The sequence below is a fragment of the Emys orbicularis genome, chromosome 4 (genome assembly GCF_028017835.1).
Source record: "Emys orbicularis isolate rEmyOrb1 chromosome 4, rEmyOrb1.hap1, whole genome shotgun sequence".
Taxonomy (NCBI): domain Eukaryota; kingdom Metazoa; phylum Chordata; order Testudines; family Emydidae; genus Emys; species Emys orbicularis.
This window is the reverse complement of record NC_088686.1, coordinates 134,395,049-134,413,628: the sequence shown is the minus strand read 5'-3', so window position 1 is coordinate 134,413,628 and position 18,580 is coordinate 134,395,049.

Here is an 18,580-nt window from a genome sequence, read left to right as displayed (position 1 = left end):
ACAGCACAACTTGGAGCAGCCTTAGCATTTATCAATTATTAACTGCTGTTGTCGTCATCATCTCTTCTGGACTGCCATCCAGCTCTGATGCGTCTGTTCATTTACCCTGCGTCCTCGTGATTCATGCTCTGAACTTCCCCATGGGACGGCAGCTGGGTTCAATTCCGCATCCTAGTCACCTGCTCACCAGGATGGAAGCAGTGCATGTTCCATCCTGTCACAGAGCAGGAGGGCCTGGCCTGGTTCAATAACATCCTCAGTAAGATACACTAAGAGATTGCCAGAGCATAAGGGCTGGATCCAAAGTCCACTGAAGTCAGTGGGAATCTTTCTGTTGACTTCAGGGGGGTTGGATCAGGCCGTACATGGGCTTTTAATCTATCCGTAGTTGGAAGGATTGTATCTATGCCTCAGGGCCTCAAGTCCACAAGCATGGCCAATGGTATTTTTTTTAAACGACTTACATTTTTGCGTGCTTCACCAAAAGACAACACTGTGTGCGCCCCCCTCCCCCCACCCTCCACTCCCCCGGGCTGGTATTGTAAGAGTAGTACTTGCTAACTCCCGGCTGTGCTGGCATCAGGCAACATAACAGTGTACAAAGGAAGCTCATATATAGAAGGCAGCTATTCCAGACACTGAGGTTTTGGCGAATTGTGGTTCGTTAATCCAATTAAATGTGTAATGAACTGTGCATATGACTGACCGCTACAAGTTGGAGTCAGAACTGCTCAACTGTGTGCCATAGGACCAATACTGTTTGCTAGTGGAGATTCTCCTTTAGCATAAGTGGCAGAAGCCTGTGCTGTTTTGTTGTTTTTTGAGCAGGAGGATCAGATTTGTGTCTCTGTGACGTTCTGAGTGGCCACGGTGCATATCCTAGTGATGAATGACATTCCCACTGTAGACGACTGTGTAGCATACACAATAGGATTGATCATGTATACCTTATCCTTCATATTACTTTGCCATTGTGTCTGATTCCATCCTGTTCATTGAAACTGATGGAGCCAGTATAGTTCTATACATTATACACAGATCATGGGCCCAGTTTACAAGGGTGCGGGTACAACCAAGTCCAACAGATTCAATGTGCTAATTCTGGGTGGGAGGATGGCATGTAGTTACGCTGGCTCAGTACCGGAAGAGCTGGGTTCTGTTCCCAACTCTGTAACAGAACTCCTATGAAGCCTCAGAAAGCCACTACACCTCTCTGTAGTCCAGTGGGGATAATAAACTGAGCACCATCACAAGGGGTCCGCTTACTCAATGTGTGCGGGGTGCAGAGAGCTGAACTTCCTCCAAATGTGGAAGTGTCCAGCCCTGGGATTTTGGTTTGAGCCCATCGCTATTATAATGATTAAGACTATTATTCTACATATCTTTATGCACTTGTCAAAACAAAAATGCAAATTCAAAACAAAGGAAACAATTTCTGCTGGATCTGCTGGTTTTGCCCATCTGTCTGCATGCTATTTGCCGGTCTGCCCAACACTCTGTTACAAGCACTCAACGTAGACCTAACTCTGCTGGCATGGGTACAGACTTAGGCCAGGGCTGAGCCCCTTTGAAAAGTCTTTGCTCAGCCTGATTTTCCAGATGGCCATCTTGGTTGTCAGGCGACAGTCCTGACTCTTTTGAGCAAATACTTGCAACCTTTCCCTCATTTTGTAGGAATCTTTCTTTTCAAAGCAGGATGGGCTAGTAGCTAGAGCCCTAGACTCGCATTCTAGAATCCACACTTCTACTCCCTGCTCTGCTACTAACCTGTTGGGCAAGTCACTTCCCTGCTTCATGACTCACCTTTTCCATCTGTTAAATGGGTTTTAATGATATTTACCTCCTTTGTAAAGCGCTTTTTGCTCTACCAATTATCCTGCTGGGCCATGCAGACAAGTGAAAGAGGAACAAGGATTTAGCCCACATTATTCCTCACAGCCCTAGTGCCCGAAATTAAACAAATCAGAAATAGACCAATTCAGGGACAAAAGCTGTGCTGGATGCAGAAAAGGTGAAATGTTAAGGTCCCTCTCCACACAGTATCACAGGGTCAGCGCTCAAAGCAAAAAGAAACACCCTCCCTGTTGGTGCCCCCCCCCCCCCCAGCAAAATGAAATGGGACTTCGTTTGACGGAGCTTTTAAATATTTTATAAAGAAATATAGTAAGAAAATACAGGCCGTCCCATGGGGCTTCTTCAAGGTCCTAGTGCCAACCAGCTGTTTTTTAACAGATAGTTAATGTGATCATGGCTAGCTGACTGGCATACATTTAGATAGATAGCATTTGCAATCCAGAGAGACTGAGGGACTTGATAAATTATGAGCCAAACCCTGCTGGCTTTTCTCATGTGGGCAGTCTATCTACAACAACAGATAGTGTTACAGCACTGGGGCTGCATCCGGCAAAGTGGTGAGCCCTCTGGTCCTGATCCAGCAAAGTGCGTAACATGAAGCACGTGAATAGCCCCACTCTCAAGGCCCCTGCAGGACTGAAACCTAAAACTCTCACAGATGGAGGCCCTCGAGCTAGAACCTTCCTCCCTTACCTCTGTCAGTTACTGTCAGGTGCTATGTTTGCCTAATTTAGGCCTTGATCCTGCAATCACACGGTTCTCCGGATACACATGAAGCTGCATTGACTTCATGTGGGTAGGCCCTTAAGATCACACAGAATCCTATTTGAGTCAGAGAGGCTCCACATAGGCACAGGGTGTCTATTTGCATGGATAAAATTACGGATTGGGGGGCTTAAATTGTAAATCCTTCTGAGCAGGGGCTGGGTTTATTTTAATCTCTATAGACAGCCATGCATAGTTATGGCACTATGATCAGGAGCTACCACCATTAATAAACAACATATTAAATACTATAAAAATCAATAGCTGTATTGACACACTGGGAATTTGAACCTGTTGTTCCAGGGAGGTGCCGGCCCTCCAAACCCAGTACAAATCTAACCGCTGGAAGTGAGAAAAGTGGGGTTGTGTCATGTTCCCAAGCGCAGCGGTTTCAGTGAACAGAAGACACAGATTTCAGTGCTATGATGAAAACGGAATCCAGTGTAGACTCTGCGGGGGATTTTTAGATTAAAATGGTTTGTAAAAACCCTCAAACAGACTCTTTTAATCAGGTCAGTGCAAAATGATGTGCCTCAAAGGGTTTATTGTTTGGAGCTGCATTTTTATGCAGCTTTCTGGGCCGGAGATATCCCTGGATCCCCTTCTGTCAGCTCAGAGTTTGCAGCACTCCCCAGAGCCAGCCATTCAAACGGCTTGAGATGGGACAATGCCCATTGTAGCTGTGTGGGATACGTCCACGTTTATGCCTGCAGTCCCGCCTGCCTCGGCTGCAGTAGCACACACGACACAGTCACACAAACCCTTGTGTTGTGTGGGAAGGACACCCTGCCTTTCACGCTCTGTCTCGGCAGGTGTTTACAACCCAGACACTTTTCTCACTGTGGGGGCAGATTTCCTTGGCACCCTCAGAGGGCTCACAGTCCTTGTGCAGAGCAGTACTGTGATCCATGCCCACCCACTGCTGAGAGCTCACCGGCCCACCCACCCACTCTACAGTCCCCCTGCAGACAAAAAGAAGGCATCCGGTACTGTAGGAAATGTGGATCAAATTCTAAAGGCCAATTAATACTGAGGAGGCGATGGATGCTGCCCACAAAACCCTTTACAGGCCAGCTTGACTTACAAAGCCAAGCAACACGGGGTAAGATTTTCCAAAGCTCTCGGTGTTGGCCTAACTCCTCCACTCCTTTTGCAGTCAAGGATGAACTCTCCCATTGATGCCAGTGCGGGACACTTGAAACCCCGCCACCACCTGACCCTGGGTATCCAGAGGGGATGCACACAGGAGAATAAGAGGTGAGACAGAGAGCCCAATAATATCAATGATTTACACCAGTTCAGCACTGCCTATGTGAGGGTCCCAAAGCACTTTACTAGGGTTAATGAGCTCAGCCTCACAACCTCCATGAGAGATGGGAAAGTACTGTCCCTATTTCACAGATAAGAGAAACTGAGGCAGAAAGAAGGGAAGTGACTTGACCCACTGTCACCCAAGACGTCTGTGGCAGAGCAGGGCATAGAAGTTCAGATTCATAGACTGGACTGCAGACGCCACCGACAGTCTCAACTCAGAGCCGACTTTGCATTCTCTTCATTTATCTCCTCTCCCTCCTGCTCTTTCCCTGTATTTGCATCCTCAGCAAAACATAATTAGGGTATATGTAGATGTGCTCAGGTTTTTTTATTGGGCATGATTGAATTTTCTTTTTCCTCCTGCATTTTAATACAGCTAATTGCAAAGTTAAACGTCAGGGAACAAGGAATGCAGGCCACACTTACAGAACAGGTGACTACTGGATCTTGGAAAGCAGTGCCTCTGGAAAGGATCTAAGGGTCACAGTGGACAAGCAATTGAACATGCACTCCCAGTGCGACGCTGGGGCAGAAAGAGCCAATACGAACTTTGAGTGTATAAACAGGGGAGTAAGCGAGTCGGAGAAGAGCGATGATTTTACCTTTCTATACAGCATTGGTGAGACCGATACTGGATACTGTGTCCAGTCCTGGTGCCCATATTTCTTAAAGCATGTTGAACAGTTGGAGAGGGTGCAGAACAAAAGCCGCAAAAATTATGTAAAGGCTGGAGAAAATGCCTGACAGCGAGCGATTTAAACAGCTCAGTCTGTTTAGCTTGTCAAAAAGAAGATTGAGAGGTGACTTGATTACACTGTATAAGTACCTTCCTGTGGAGAAAGTAGCAGGCACTAAAGGGCCCTCTAATCTAGCCGAGAAAGGCAGAACAAGAACCGATGGCTGGAAGCTGAAGCCAGACACATTCAGACTGGGAATAAGGCACGCATTTTTAACAGTGCGGGCGATGAACCACGGGAACAAACTACCGAGGGAAGGGGTGGAGTCTCCATCTCTTGATGCCTTTGTATCGGGACTGGAGCCCTTTCTGGAAGAGCCGCTGTAGCCAAGCACAAGTTACTAGTCTCAATACAGGGGTAAATGGGTGGAATTTAATGGCCTGCACTGTGCAGGAGGTCAGACTAGATGATCTAACTGTTCCCTCTGACCTTAAACACTCTGAATCCTCCTCTTCTGCTAAACATCCCCTCTCCCTTCCCAGTTCTGCTGGTGAATGAGTGTCCCTCTGCCTCCCTGCCAGGCCAAGGGGGAGTGCTCCGGGCTGGAAATAACTAATTGAAACATCATTCACTCCAAGACTCCTTCCTCAGCAGACTCTCTACTCCTGCCTTTCTGCTCCTCCTCCTTCATCAGAGGAAGGCCTGCAGGCCACTACAGTGGGGAGAGCTGCTGCGGTGGGTGAGTAAGTCGATAACACTGCTGCGAATTCTCAGGTTGCACCTGCACTGCAGTCCTGCTCAGGAGCACATTTACCATGAAACAAACCGTGCGGTGGCACGAGGCCCCCAACGACAGGGGGCCCCCAAAATGCAGGACAAGAAATATCTGACAACCTGCCCCCGAGTCCCAGCTGGCGGCACAGCAGGGCTCAGGCAGGCAGGCTGCCTGCATGCCGTGGCCTGTGGCCCCGTGCCGCTCCCAGAAGCAGCCGGCTGCTGGCACATCTCTGCGCATCCCTGGAGGGGAGGGGAGTGTCTCCACGCGCTTCCCCCACCCCGAGCACCGACCCCGCAGCGCCCATTGGCTGGGAACTGCGACCAATGGGAGCTGCAGGGGCGGTGCCTGCAGGCAGCAGCGCACAGAGACCCCCTGGTCCCCCTGCCTAGGAGCTGCTGCCGGAGGGGCGTGTGTGCCGGTCGCTTTGGGAGCCACGCAGCCCGAGGTAAGCGCCACCCCCTGCCCCCCTCCCGCACCACAAACCCCTGCCCCAGCCCAAAGCCTGCACCCCACACCCAAACTTCCTCCCAGACCCCACACCCCTCACCCCCTCCCACAGGGGAGATAAGAGAGAATGTTCTTTTTCTTGGCTGGGTCCCGAGTGTGTGGGGGGAGGGGGAAATGAAGCTGCGCACAGGGCCCTACTAACTCTAAATCTGCCACTGGTCCTGCTGCATCCTGGGGACTTTCCCCTGCCATTCACAGGTGAGGCAGCTGATCCTCCCAGACTCCTGGGGGAAACGGGGCAGCGGGTGAGAAGGGGAAGGAGCTGGGAGTGACTAACAGCGAGGTCGTCCGGTAGAGTTCCCTGGCTATGGTTTAATATGCGATCCCCTTACGGTGCTGAGAGTTTCTGCCCCGGCAATTGCTTACTTTGGCTCATGCTTGTACACGTATGTGCCACAAGACAGACAGAACCTTGTTGCTTTCAGTGTAGACAGAAATTGATCAAACTCCAAGGATCAGCATGAGGTAGGTGAGAAAAAAACCTAAGCATGCATTACTCACTGCGACTGCAGCAGGATGGGCGTCTGCTGTCAGGCATGCAGATTATAAATGCGTGCAATGGGAAGGTCTTCCCCTGCAGCGTAGCCATGCCTCCCCTGTCAGCAATTGGGGGCACATTTCATGCACTAAGCAAGGCTGGGCCCGCTCGGTGCTCAGAGGGGAGACCTAGAAGGAGAACACAGGTGCTGCAGGAAGCTGCACTGCCAATTCAGCTCTGTCAGTCAAGTCAGAACCTGCCCCTGCCCCAGCGTAGCGTTAAGGGGGCCACTGTTTCTAGAAGGGCAGCCTTGAAGACGAGATGCAAAACTAGGGCCCTGACTGCTTGCCAGGCCCATGGGCCTTATCCCAGGGGCTAGCTCATACGTCCCAATATTTCAAGGGGCTAAAGCAAGACGCAGTTGGTCACCGCCAATTCCTGTGGAGCCAACCCCGCTACAGCCACTGGTCCCCGCGCCTCACCCACTGAGTCTGTGCCATGCTCAGCTCCCACCATCCAGCCTGGCCCACCCAGGTGCAGCATCACTCCCCATCCCGGAGCTCCCCTGCAGCCACTGAGCATGCCCGGTGGTGGGACTGAACATGCGCAGGAGCAGGCAAAGTGACTGCTCTCCCTGGCTCTGCCCCTGCCAATGGTCCGCACCGGGCGAAACGTGTGACCAGCTGCAAGCAGCACTGAACGCAGGAAATGTTCTACTTCAACCAGGACAGGAGGCCAAAGCGGAACAGGCCCATGAAACCAGGGACTGCAGAGTTGCCAACACTGTATTTCAAAAATAAGGGACTGTTTTCTAGCACCCCCACCTCATCCCTCCTTCTGATATTAATTATTATTATTATCATCATCATTTTGGAATCTCCTGGAGGGACAGAGTCACCAACACTGAGGTGCTCAAACGGGCCAGCATACCCAGCATGCAAACACTCCTCAAACAGAGACACCTCCGATGGCTTGGGCACATGTGCTGAATGAATGATTCCAAAGGATATTCTCTACGGTGATTTGGCATCTGGAAAAAGACCCAAAGGATGCTCAACATTGCGTTTCAAGGATGTGTGCAAGCGAGACCTCAAAGAAATGGGCATGGATGTGGACAAATGGGAAGATCACACTCAAGACCACAGCCTTTGGAAACAAGAGCTAAACAACAGTCTCTGGAGTTACGAGAGGAAGCCGTCCAGCTTCTCAGAGGAGAAGGCAGAGCCCAAAGGGTCGAAACATCTCCTTTAAATGTGACAGATGCGGCAGCGAATGTCTCTCTCAAGTGGGTCTCTTCAGCCACGTTTGCGGATGCCATAAAACCAACTGAGTGAATTCTTTACCTCTCAGGGCGCATACCTATGGTCTCTCGAGACTGAAGGATGCCTACTACTACATCATTTATAATAAATGCTAAGCAGTACTCACCTACATTCGCCAGAGGTATTTCTGCTGCTTTCTGCAACTCCCGTTCTTGTTGTACAGAGATGAAAAAATAAGGGACATCCCTTGTACTAAGGCGAGAGGTGTGGGAGCTCGTCACATAGCAAACTTCATCACCCCTTAGTCTGCTGGTTACACTACAGAACTTCATGGGTGTTGTTTTATACTGGCCATGCATGGGATTTTGGGGTTTTTTGAGTACAGACGCTGGGTCAGCTTCTGCTCTTGGCTACTGCGGTGTATTGAAAACTATGTCCAAATTACAAGCTGTCACTTTATGTTTCAGGGTTTTTCCTGCTCCTGCTTCCTGGCTAGGGGGCTCTGTGGGGAAGTGTGCAATCTGGGCCAAACAGCAGTCTGTTTGCAGGCAGACAGCTTTGAATAAGGTGGGATGAGTTGTTCCTCTCTGGCTTTCTCTCTGTGTTTTATCCTTCCGAATGGTAAGAAATAAAGTTGTGTTATGTTGCAAACTTCCAGCAAGAGTATTTATATTTTTCTCTAACTTATCTGTTTGTATGATGTGAACATAGCAGTTACCGCGGCATAAAACCGTAGCAATGCCACTGACTTCACTGGATTTACATCGGGGAGAGAACAGAATTCTCCCTACAGACTTTAAGAGGTGCTGCTAACCATTTTGTAGGCTTTACTTTCTATTCTCCAAACACAGCTACACCCGTCTTCCTCTTAAGTATTAAGAGTAATGCAGCCAACAGGCCTCTCCTGTACTGGGGAGAATTATAATCAAAACTACCACTAGAGGGCATTAAAAATACTATTGTTCAGATTCTCCTCTCACCTGTGGAGCAGTTGCTTGCAATCACCACCAGCAGAGTGATTTCCTCATGTTTAGTGTAGTTGTAGCCATGCCAATCCCAGGATATTAGAGAGACAAGATGGGTGACATATCTTTTAAAAAAAACAAGGAGTCCTTGTGGCACCTTAGAGACTAACAAAAGTATTTGGGCATAAGCTTTCGTGGGCTAGTTCTAGCCCACGAAAGCTTATGCCCAAATACATTTGTTAGTCTCTAAGGTGCCACAAGGACTCCTTGTTTTTTTTGCTGATGCAGACTAACACAGCTACCACTGAAATAATATCTTTTATTGGACCAACTTCTTTTGGTGAGCGAGACAAGCCTTCGAGCACACAGAGCTCTGAAGAAGAAGAGCTCCGTGGGGCTCGAAAGCTTGTCTCTCTCACCAACAGAAGCTGGTGCAATAAAAGATATTACCTCACCCACCTTGTCTTCCTGATATTTAGTCATGTACAGGAAATGCCTATTTGCATATTCGGTCACCCAGTTTGTGCACATATCATGGGTGGCTGAAGCCTGGCTGTTCACTGCCCTGCATCGAGCACAGTTATTTATACATATGCAAAGGGAGGGTAAAACGCTGCTCTGGCACTTTGATAGCTTTTCACACCCTCTTTGAACAGGTGTAGGGGGCTCCACAAGAAGCAAGGCCACAGAGCCAGGCCCTGCACATGCAGGTGTAGGCGTGTATGCATTTTTGCACATTGACCTTGGAGCTATGCATGTAAATACCTGGCCCCCAGAATGTAACGCTGCACCTAGTTGCATAGTAGTTGATTTCACAGGGTGAATAGCAAGATTGATTTCCCTTCCTGGTCAATACTGAGCTCACCTAAGTCATTATTTACTGCTTGGGCCAATAAATATTGCAGTTCCCCTCACCCGAAGACAAAAGAACACATTGTGCACTCTGTCAGCTAGCACAACCCTACTGATTTCCCTGGGCTGCATCGGAGTAAGTGAGAGCAGAATTTGGCCTAGCCCCTGCTTATTGTCCATTACATTTGATTCATGGTCCAGAATTCCTGACCCAAACAACTGACAATGATGCAAGGGAGATAACGCCAGGTCTGGGGGTGACAGAGCGAGGTCTGACCCCAGGGGATGAAGGGAGGATGAGAGCTGCTCTCTGGCTCTGAATCCACCACCTCTACAAGGCAGAGTAGCACTAGGAGGGATCAGGGTCTATTTACACTGTATATCTTACAGTAGCCCCAGGAACAGAGAAATTGATCTAAGCAAGGGAGAGAACTGTGCCTGGCTTGGAAAGCAGGATAGTGGGGATAAGAGGGCCAACCTTAAGGATGAGAAATGACAGCAAATGTTTGGGGTCCCAAGATTTAGACCAAAGCTGGGCCCCCCAGCAGAATGAGTGGAACTGGAAGGGATGGCCACGTCCCACCCATTCTCCCTCTGCCTGCACAGAGGGGACTGGAGGGAGGCTTCATCAGGTGCTAGTGAAAGCTGGTCTGGGAGCTGAGACTCTGACCATGAGGGGGAGGGAGCAAGAGGTGTGGGAGAGGGAGCAGGGTGGGGTGATGGGGAATAAGGGAATGGGCGAGGAAAGGAGAGACGGGGGGAAAGAGAGTGTGAGTGAGAAAATGAGGAGAGGGCAATGGGAATAGAAGGAAAGTAAAAGTACGTGAGGACGAAGAAAGCGAGGGAAAAGGAAAAGGGAGCAGCAGGAAGGAGAGAGAAAGTGAGGGAGAGAGATAGTGAAAGGGAACTGTATGTGAGAGGGAGAAAAGGAGGGAGGGGGGGACCGTCCCATCCAGGAAAGGCAGAGAGCGGCTCTAAGCTTATTCACTGCCTTTTCTGCAGTACTGTTTTCACCTTGTGCTGCCGGGCGAGTCATCATGCAGGGCCCAGGCAGGGATTGGCTGGCTAAAAATGCCTCTCTAATCTCCGTGCTGATCTTTACCCCCCTCCTCCCCATCTGCTGTGACCTTCCTGCCAATGTGCAGAGCGAGAGAAGGACCCAGTAGACGTCCCTGGCAGCTGGATCCTATACAGCAGGGGAGGCAGCCAGCCTGCAGGGCCTTCTGCCTGACAGGTGCTGAGACCTCGCCTTTCCACCAGCCTCCCATGGTCTCCGCTGTCACTCCTCAAAGGTACGTCATGGGCTGCGCTCTGATCCCTCGTGGGCAGCGGGATAGGACCGTGGTTTGGGGCTGGCATGTCGGGCTTTTTAACCGGTGACTACGCTGGCATGCCACGCTAACCTTGGCTGGGATGAGGGGCCAGGATTGGCGGGGGTGTGTGTGTGGCTTGCACATTCCTCCAGTCAATCTGCTCTGCGACTCGCCCTAGAAAACGCCTGGGAAGGGAAAGAGGAGGCTAAGGGAGGCCTGTAACTTTCCACTGGGATGGGCTGGTGTCAGGTGGCTGCGGAGAGCCATTAAACGGGGTCAGGTCCTGCTCCTAATCATGGAGCAGCTGGCATTTCATTCCTGTCCACACAGGTGAGTGCAGGAGTAAGACACACAGGGGCAGCTCCACTTGTTGTGTTTCCACTACACACGCTTGTGCAGCAGGGGATTTCCTGCTCTGTTGTCTGAAATTGCTTGGGGCTGCTCAGCTCAGAGGCCATTTACCTTACCCCCTTTGTGGCCTCCCAGAGTCTTTGCTGGCCTGAAAATGATCTAAGGCCCCAAGGCTCAGATATATGTGGAGCATTGTAACATTTCAATAAAGGGGCCAAAGACATAAAATGACAATGAAGGATGTGTTGCCATAGGGGCTACAGCTATAAGACACTTACAGGACTCCAGTAGGAGCTGTGTGCACTCAGCACCTGGCAGCATCAGGCCTATAATGATTGTAGAAGGAGTAGAGAGCTTATAACATATGTAGTATGTAATATCTACCATGGACAGTATTACATAGTGTGTACTAAGAACAATGGACTGTATATTATGCACCATGAATCACACATGGAGCCTGTAAGATATTACCTAGAGTCAAATTCTGGAAAGTGCTGGTTGGAAAACCCCACACACCAACCTCGGGGACTCAAGGATGGGATGGGACTATCCCTATTATGGCTTCCCCTGCAGAGACCCCTCTGCACACACACCCCTGACAAGAGCAGAAGGGCAGGACCTTGGGATCACAGGGAAGGATCTGCATATTTATGTGACTATGCCCCTGATCCATCAACAGCCCATGCAAACAGATTATTCCAGGGGGAAGGGGCTGTTGCTGGCTGGGATACAGGTGCACCCAAATGCTGATCTTGCAGCAGACACATGCACTTGTTGTGGGGCCATTTTCCATAGGACCAGAATTTGGTCCATAGTGCGGCACAAGTGGCATCCAACCCCCCACCTGTTTGGATGGCTGTAATTATGGTTTGATCTCTCCCTTCTCCTGGGCACCATCTCAGAGGCGAAAAGCTGGCCCCGTTTTGAGATCAGCTGTTCTGCAGTTAGGAAGTAGTCACCTGTGAGCATTCCAGAATCTGGCGCTCTCAGGTTGCTACCTCTTTACATTCCCAGTCACACAGAACATAGGAAACAGACTAGAAACAAAAATGTGAAACTGACCAGGCCAGGGTTCCTGTCACAGCTGAGCGAAGCACACAGGAAACAAACAGCATGGATGGTGATGAGTATCTAGATTTTTAAAGTTCCTTCAGTTTGTGTTAGGCCTTGTTGGCATCTGGTCTGCACTTGTTTTGCATGCCTGCTTCATGCCAGATTGGTTCAAGCTACATGACTTTGCCACTTACACCCTGGTGTAAATCATACAGCCAGGGCTTAATCCTCACTTGCACCACCTTTCTGCTGCCCAGAGGCTAAACCTGCTCAACATTGCCACAATCCAGCCCTGCTTGCATTCGTTTGATGCTCTGTGCCTTCCCTGGCCTGCCCCCAGGTGGATTGGAGGAAGTACGTAGATTGCATGAAGCTGGAGCCGCACAGAGGGGACTCAACCTGAACGGAGGCTCTGGCACTAGGTGTAAGAGACCATTGAATTGGGCCCCTGATTTCTGAACCAGACAGAAAGTCCCATATTAAGGCTTTGAGGAGCCTAAAATTAGCCCCTCCCAAAATCTGGATTCGGACTGGTATTTTGAAGCCAGATTTGAGACTTAAATGTAGAATTTAGGCACCTTTCTCTGTAGCCTGAGTTTGAGGCCTGGACCCAGTGGGTTGAACTGCGCTTTCTCTTTCACTAGTACAAACCAACAGTAACTCCGCTGGAGTCACTGGGGTTACACTGGAGAAAGAAGAGGCATGAGATGGGAATCAGGCTCAGTGTCTCTGATCACCTACGGATGGTGCAGCAGTGCTTATTTTGTGCCAGGGCTTGCCAGGGCTGAGCCCTGCCACTCTAGGCTTGGCAGGTCAGAGCCCCGGCACCTTTGGGCTTGCTGCATGTGTTATGAATGTAAAAACATTGCTTGAGCCCTGGCACCTCTTTCATCACAAATTAAGTACTGCGGTTAAGTGAGCAGAATTGAAAGATCCAGGGCAGAACAGCTCTGCTGAGGCAAACAACTGGAAGACATTAAACAACCCAATAGACCAGGAAATTCCCCAGCTGTGCCGGCAGTGGAGGGAGATGACACAAAAGAGATCAGCAGAAAATCCCCATCACTCCTCACCCTAGGCAGCTGCAGCAGGTATGATCTTCCCAGGCTCCCATGTCAGTCTGTCTTTGGCTGGCTGGTCTCCCTAGGCTGGCTTTGGTATTCGATCTCCGTTTCCAGTGTCAGAAAACCCCATCCCCTTAGAATTGTTGTCTAGAGACTCTACGGCCTAGACATGTCAGCTGAATGCGGGTGCAGGCTCTGGCTGTAATCTGAACTGGCTTCTCCAGTGACACATTAGGCTCCGTCTTCAGGCTGCAGCCTGTATCAGAGACACCAGGGTGCATTACTGCCTGCTGCTCAGTATCCACGGGCTCTCACTGGGCCTGTATCACATATCCCAGATCGGTGCTGCTGACTCATGCTTAACACACACAGGCTGCAAGTGCAGGTAGTATTAGCAGCTGTCCTCTGTGGCAGGTGTAACCACGGGGAGCCATTATCACTCTCCTTTCACACCAATACTGCTGCAGCGTTTGCTCTGGGATATCTGTGTGGAGCAGGAGCTGGTAGAGGAGTCATCAGGGTCTCTCTGTGCACACACAGCAGGTGTGTGGAGTGAGGAGAGCGCTCTGTGCCACTGCGCTGGGAGCGCTGCTTCCTTGCTGGCCAATGGCAGTGCTGCTAGGCCTTTATGTTCTCCAAGTCACTGGCCACACACGGTGCTACCCATTCACCTTCTCTGCCCTGTTTGTAAGAAGCTGGCAGTAATTGCCTGCAATACCCTCCCCAGGTAACATGCCTATTGGGAAAGGGCTAAGCAGGTTCTACTGACTCACTATTGCAGGTAGTTACCTCCATAGATACAAGGGAGATGGGTGTGGCTCTCTGAGGAGAGAGCAAGATCTAGGGTGTGGGCTGAGCCATCCTAAGGAAGGAGTCCTGGGAGCAGGCAGCCCTGGGGAGAAGATCTGAGCTGATCTTGATATTCTATTACTGTTACTTCCTTCACGAATAAAGCCAAAGCCCAGGCAGGAGGTGAGTTTGTACTTGACGCGGTGTGTGGGCTGTGTTTATAGATCAGGTTGGGAAAGGCACCTGCATGCACTCTTCTTAATGGTACAGACTCCTTTAGCTACTTTGCTTTACAAATGCATGTCACTTCCACCTATTCATGGCAAAGGCCTTGTCTACACCCAGCCGCTAGTTCGGCGGCTGGGAATCGAAGTTCCGGGTTCGATTTATCGTGTCTGGTCTGGACGCGATAAATCGATCCCGGAAGCGCTCGCCGTCGACTGCGGTACTCCAGCTCGGCGAGAGGAGTACCGCGGAGTCGACGGGGAGCCTGCCTGCCGCGTGTGGACCGCGTCTGAACCGCGGTAAGTTCGAACTAAGGTATGTCGACTTCAGCTACGTTATTCACGTAGCTGAAGTTGCGTACCTTAGTTCGAAGTTGGGGGTTAGTGTAGACCAGGCCAAAGATTATCCATTTGCACTGTTATTGATGCTACTACTGCGGCTATAGAAATGTGATAGCTCTCAAATAGAGAGATGCTGGTGGAGTCTGAGGACACTACCTGGACTGGCCTTTGGGGTTAAGACTTTACCAAGTCATCCTGGTTGAAATTCACAGCCTCTCTACCTCTCGTACTGACTTGGCCCCCATCGCTGAAGTATCTGAGCGCCTCCCAGCCTCTAGTATAATTATGCTCCTAACCCCTGCAAGCAGAGCAGGGCTATTGTCTGCATAGTACAGATGGGGAACTGAGGCACAGAGACTGAATGACTTGCCCAAGGTCACACAGGGGGCCTATAAACTCGGTCTCCCCAAACCTAGGCAACTACCCTAACCCCCCCTCCCCCCACTTGCACGCAGACTCCAAGCAAATGGGCTTTGTACAGGGAGATTCAATGGAGCTGGGCAGAGACTGGCAGGATGCAGTGCAGCCATAGACTGTTGTCTGAAATAGTAACCACTCCCCATTTACATTGCCTTCATCTGAGTTTCCAGGCACTGGATCCATCTAAGGCCTGGTCTACACTAACCCCCAACTTCGAACTAAGGTACACAACTTCAGCTACATGAATAACGTAGCTGAAGTCGACATACCTTAGTTCGAACTTACCGCGGTTCAGACGCGGTCCACACGCGGCAGGCAGGCTCCCCGTCGACTCCGCGGTACTCCTCTCGCCGAGCTGGAGTACCGCAGTCGACGGCGAGCGCTTCCGGGATCGATTTATCGCGTCCAGACCAGACGCGATAAATCGAACCCGGAACTTCGATTCCCAGCCGCCGAACTAGCGGCTGGGTGTAGACAAGGCCTAAGTGTAGTTTGAGTGAACACTGGGACAGCCAATTCAGGCCCCACCTCCCTGCTGCCCGAGGAGATGGCTTGTTCAGGTAGTGCCATGGCTGGGAACTGGAAAAGGGAGCAAGAAGAGTCCTCTGAGGAAGATTACAGCAACAAGATCATCAGCTCAGACATAGCAGCTGCCTGGTGAAATGGTGCTGACTACCCTGCTGGGCTGGGACCTTCCTGTCCCTTATCTGAGCTGTCTCCTTCAGTTGACAAGTGCCTGTCACAATGGGTCAGGCCAGCCGACCTGATCTTTTTCAACCATGTTTGCCTTGACCTTGTTTCCTGGAGGACTGGTGATTAATAAGTGGCTTGTGCTGATAAAGCTGCCCAGGGAGGCAGGATAGACTTAATAGTAAAAGCATTGCGAAACGCAGGCTAGGTGGTTGCTGTGCATTATGGGAAACTATCAATTAGCTACGTGTGTGAGAGAGAAAGAATGAGTGAGTAACAGAAGAAGAGAGAAAGGCAGGGGGAGAGCAGCAGAGAGATAAAGAGAACGAGAAAAACACAGAGAAGATGTGTCTACACTAAGAGCCTGGAATTGCACCAGGTCTGAATTTAGCCCTAGGTGGAAACTGCTGCTGAGATGTTAATGGCCCTAAGTGTCTGGTTCCTGAACCTCTCCAGCTCGTCCCTCACAGAATCATTCTGGCACATCCACGCACCATGCACCCGCCAGCCATGGCTGTTCCCAGTGCATTTTCAGACTCCCGAAGCACCTCTCCCACAGCACCTGGTGTTGCTTTGGAGAGCAAGGATCAGATGTAGTTTCCAGGTGGAAGGCAAGGCATTGTAGGATGGAGCTGGGAGAACTGGCTGACCCAGAGCAACTGGAATGTGCCTATCTCCTTGTGCACACTAGGAAGAAAACTTTGCAGACAGCACTGTCTGTGCCAGATCTAATCTAAAGACTTTGTCCCAGGTGTTGCAACCAGCAAATACAATTGATGTTTGTGAAATGCCTAGGACGGCTGTTGTGTGCGGATACAAGGGTTGGGCACGGAGATCAAGTGCTCCAGTGGTTTGCTGCTGTGCCTCTTTAAATAACACAGACAGGCCACGAAGAAGAAAGAAAGGCTCAATTTTCACTCTAAGAAGCATGACCCTTGCATGCTTAGCATCTTGGAGCAGAGTTTTCAGCCCAGCAGTGCTCTCCGAAAGCCCTAAAGGCATCTGGGTGTGAGAGGAATCACTAACCAACTCTCCCGCAGTATAGGCTACCTTTAGGTTTCTCCTATGTGTGGAAAGGTGGCTAGTGAACCATGCTAGCTGGGAAAGGCATGACGTCTGCAGCACAGTGCCCGGCTATGCCATGGACACAGATCTGGGAGCAACTGAGCGAGGTTCTCTGCTCCTCAGGAGGGTGAGCGGTGCAGCACCCCCTGTATGTCTCAGTGAACAGAGCCATATTTCAGCAGCTTCGCACGATGCTAAGTGCTCCTTTGCCTGCATGGAAGGGGCACACTGTAAGGTCAGGTACGAGCAATGCAGGCAGAGCTGGGATTTTTTGATTCCAGAATTGGCTTGTCCCAGCCTGGAAGGAAACGCTTTCCAGACCAACCCGGCGACCTGCATTGCCACACAGCAGACAACCAGGGCTCGGAGTGTGTGAATTTAAGGCCTTCTTCCTGCCCCATTCAAGTCAATGAGAGCTTTGCTGAAAGCAGGATGAAGCACTTAGTGCTAGTGAAATGGGCCAGGTTAGCAGTCCTGAAGATCAGAGTTCCCTGCCCACGGAGCTGATACAGTACAGGCAGGTGGCTGGACAGATTCCTCTATGCTGACTCCACCACTCACCTGTTATCCCTGTGCTGTCCGCGCTGGGTATTGACTGCACCTCACGCTTCACTTGCAATAGACACATGGCTTAGAGCAGCCAAGCAGCTTGGTGGCCAGCACGCTGCCGGCACTGCATAAATCATGCATCATAAATAGCAACCTGCCCCATGTGCCAGGGGAGCAGTGGGACATGGAGAGGTCTCATGGTTACAGTTGCTGAGGAACCACCTCCTCCGCTCGCTTGGTATCCAGAGACCAGCAAGGACCTACGTGGGAGAGAGGGTGGAGAAGAAGGAGCTGAAAACCAGCCCTGTGATTCCCATGCTAATCTGGGGATTTCTTCAAACTGGAACGTACTGCCCCTGTGCGTGTCCCTCTGTCCACCGCCGCTTTCCTTTCCTTCGTGAAAATAAATCGCAGCTCTGGATCAGCTGTGGCAGCCAAGTCCAGCATGCGATTGCTTGGTGGCCTGTGGGAAATAAGTTTGCGGAGTCTCTGTCCAGCTCTGAGTGGGACAAAAGTTCCCGTGGCTAAACACGTCTCTGCCTTCGGGACTGACTGACTTCTTTGTTGGCAGTCCCAGCAGACAGGTCAAGGAAGGGGACTGACCTGCCCTCTAGCATTGGTCCTTCCAGATCAGGGTTGAGGTCCGTTGCCCTGAAATAAGCTCACCAAGCCTGACCTGCAAGCATAGGCATAGTTTGACTTCTATATTTGGGGGGGGGGGGAGCTCCAGCCAGGCCAATGGGGCCATGCGTGGGCGGGAGGGGACAAATTCCATGCCTGCCCAAGGCTTCCATTCCCCCACACCCCCCAACTATGCCCAGGCCTGCAAGCATCCCCAGCTCGGCATTCCCAGCTCTGGGCCTTTGCACCTGATTTTCAGAAGTACCAAGCACCTAACTCCACTGGGCATCAAGGGGAGCTGTGGGCGCTCCGTGCTGCCGCTGAGAACTATGCCCAAAGTGCCTCACGTTGGGCACTCAAAAACTCAGCACCCAAAATCAGAGGCCACTTTCAGCCATGATTAGCCTTAATCCTCTGGGGAAACACAAGAGGAGCTGGAACAAATCTTGCTTCCTAGCATCACTAACATGAGGGGCCTTGGATTTTGGCCCAGGCATTTGACCAAGAGTCCCTTCGGAACAAAGGAGAAGCTGTACCCAGCTGTAAGGCCTTGTATACGCAGGGCCCATTGTCTCACTGACGGGCGCTGCGAGGATCTGCACTGCACTGGCATGCTGCGCTTTGCAAGTATAGTATCAGAGGGTAGC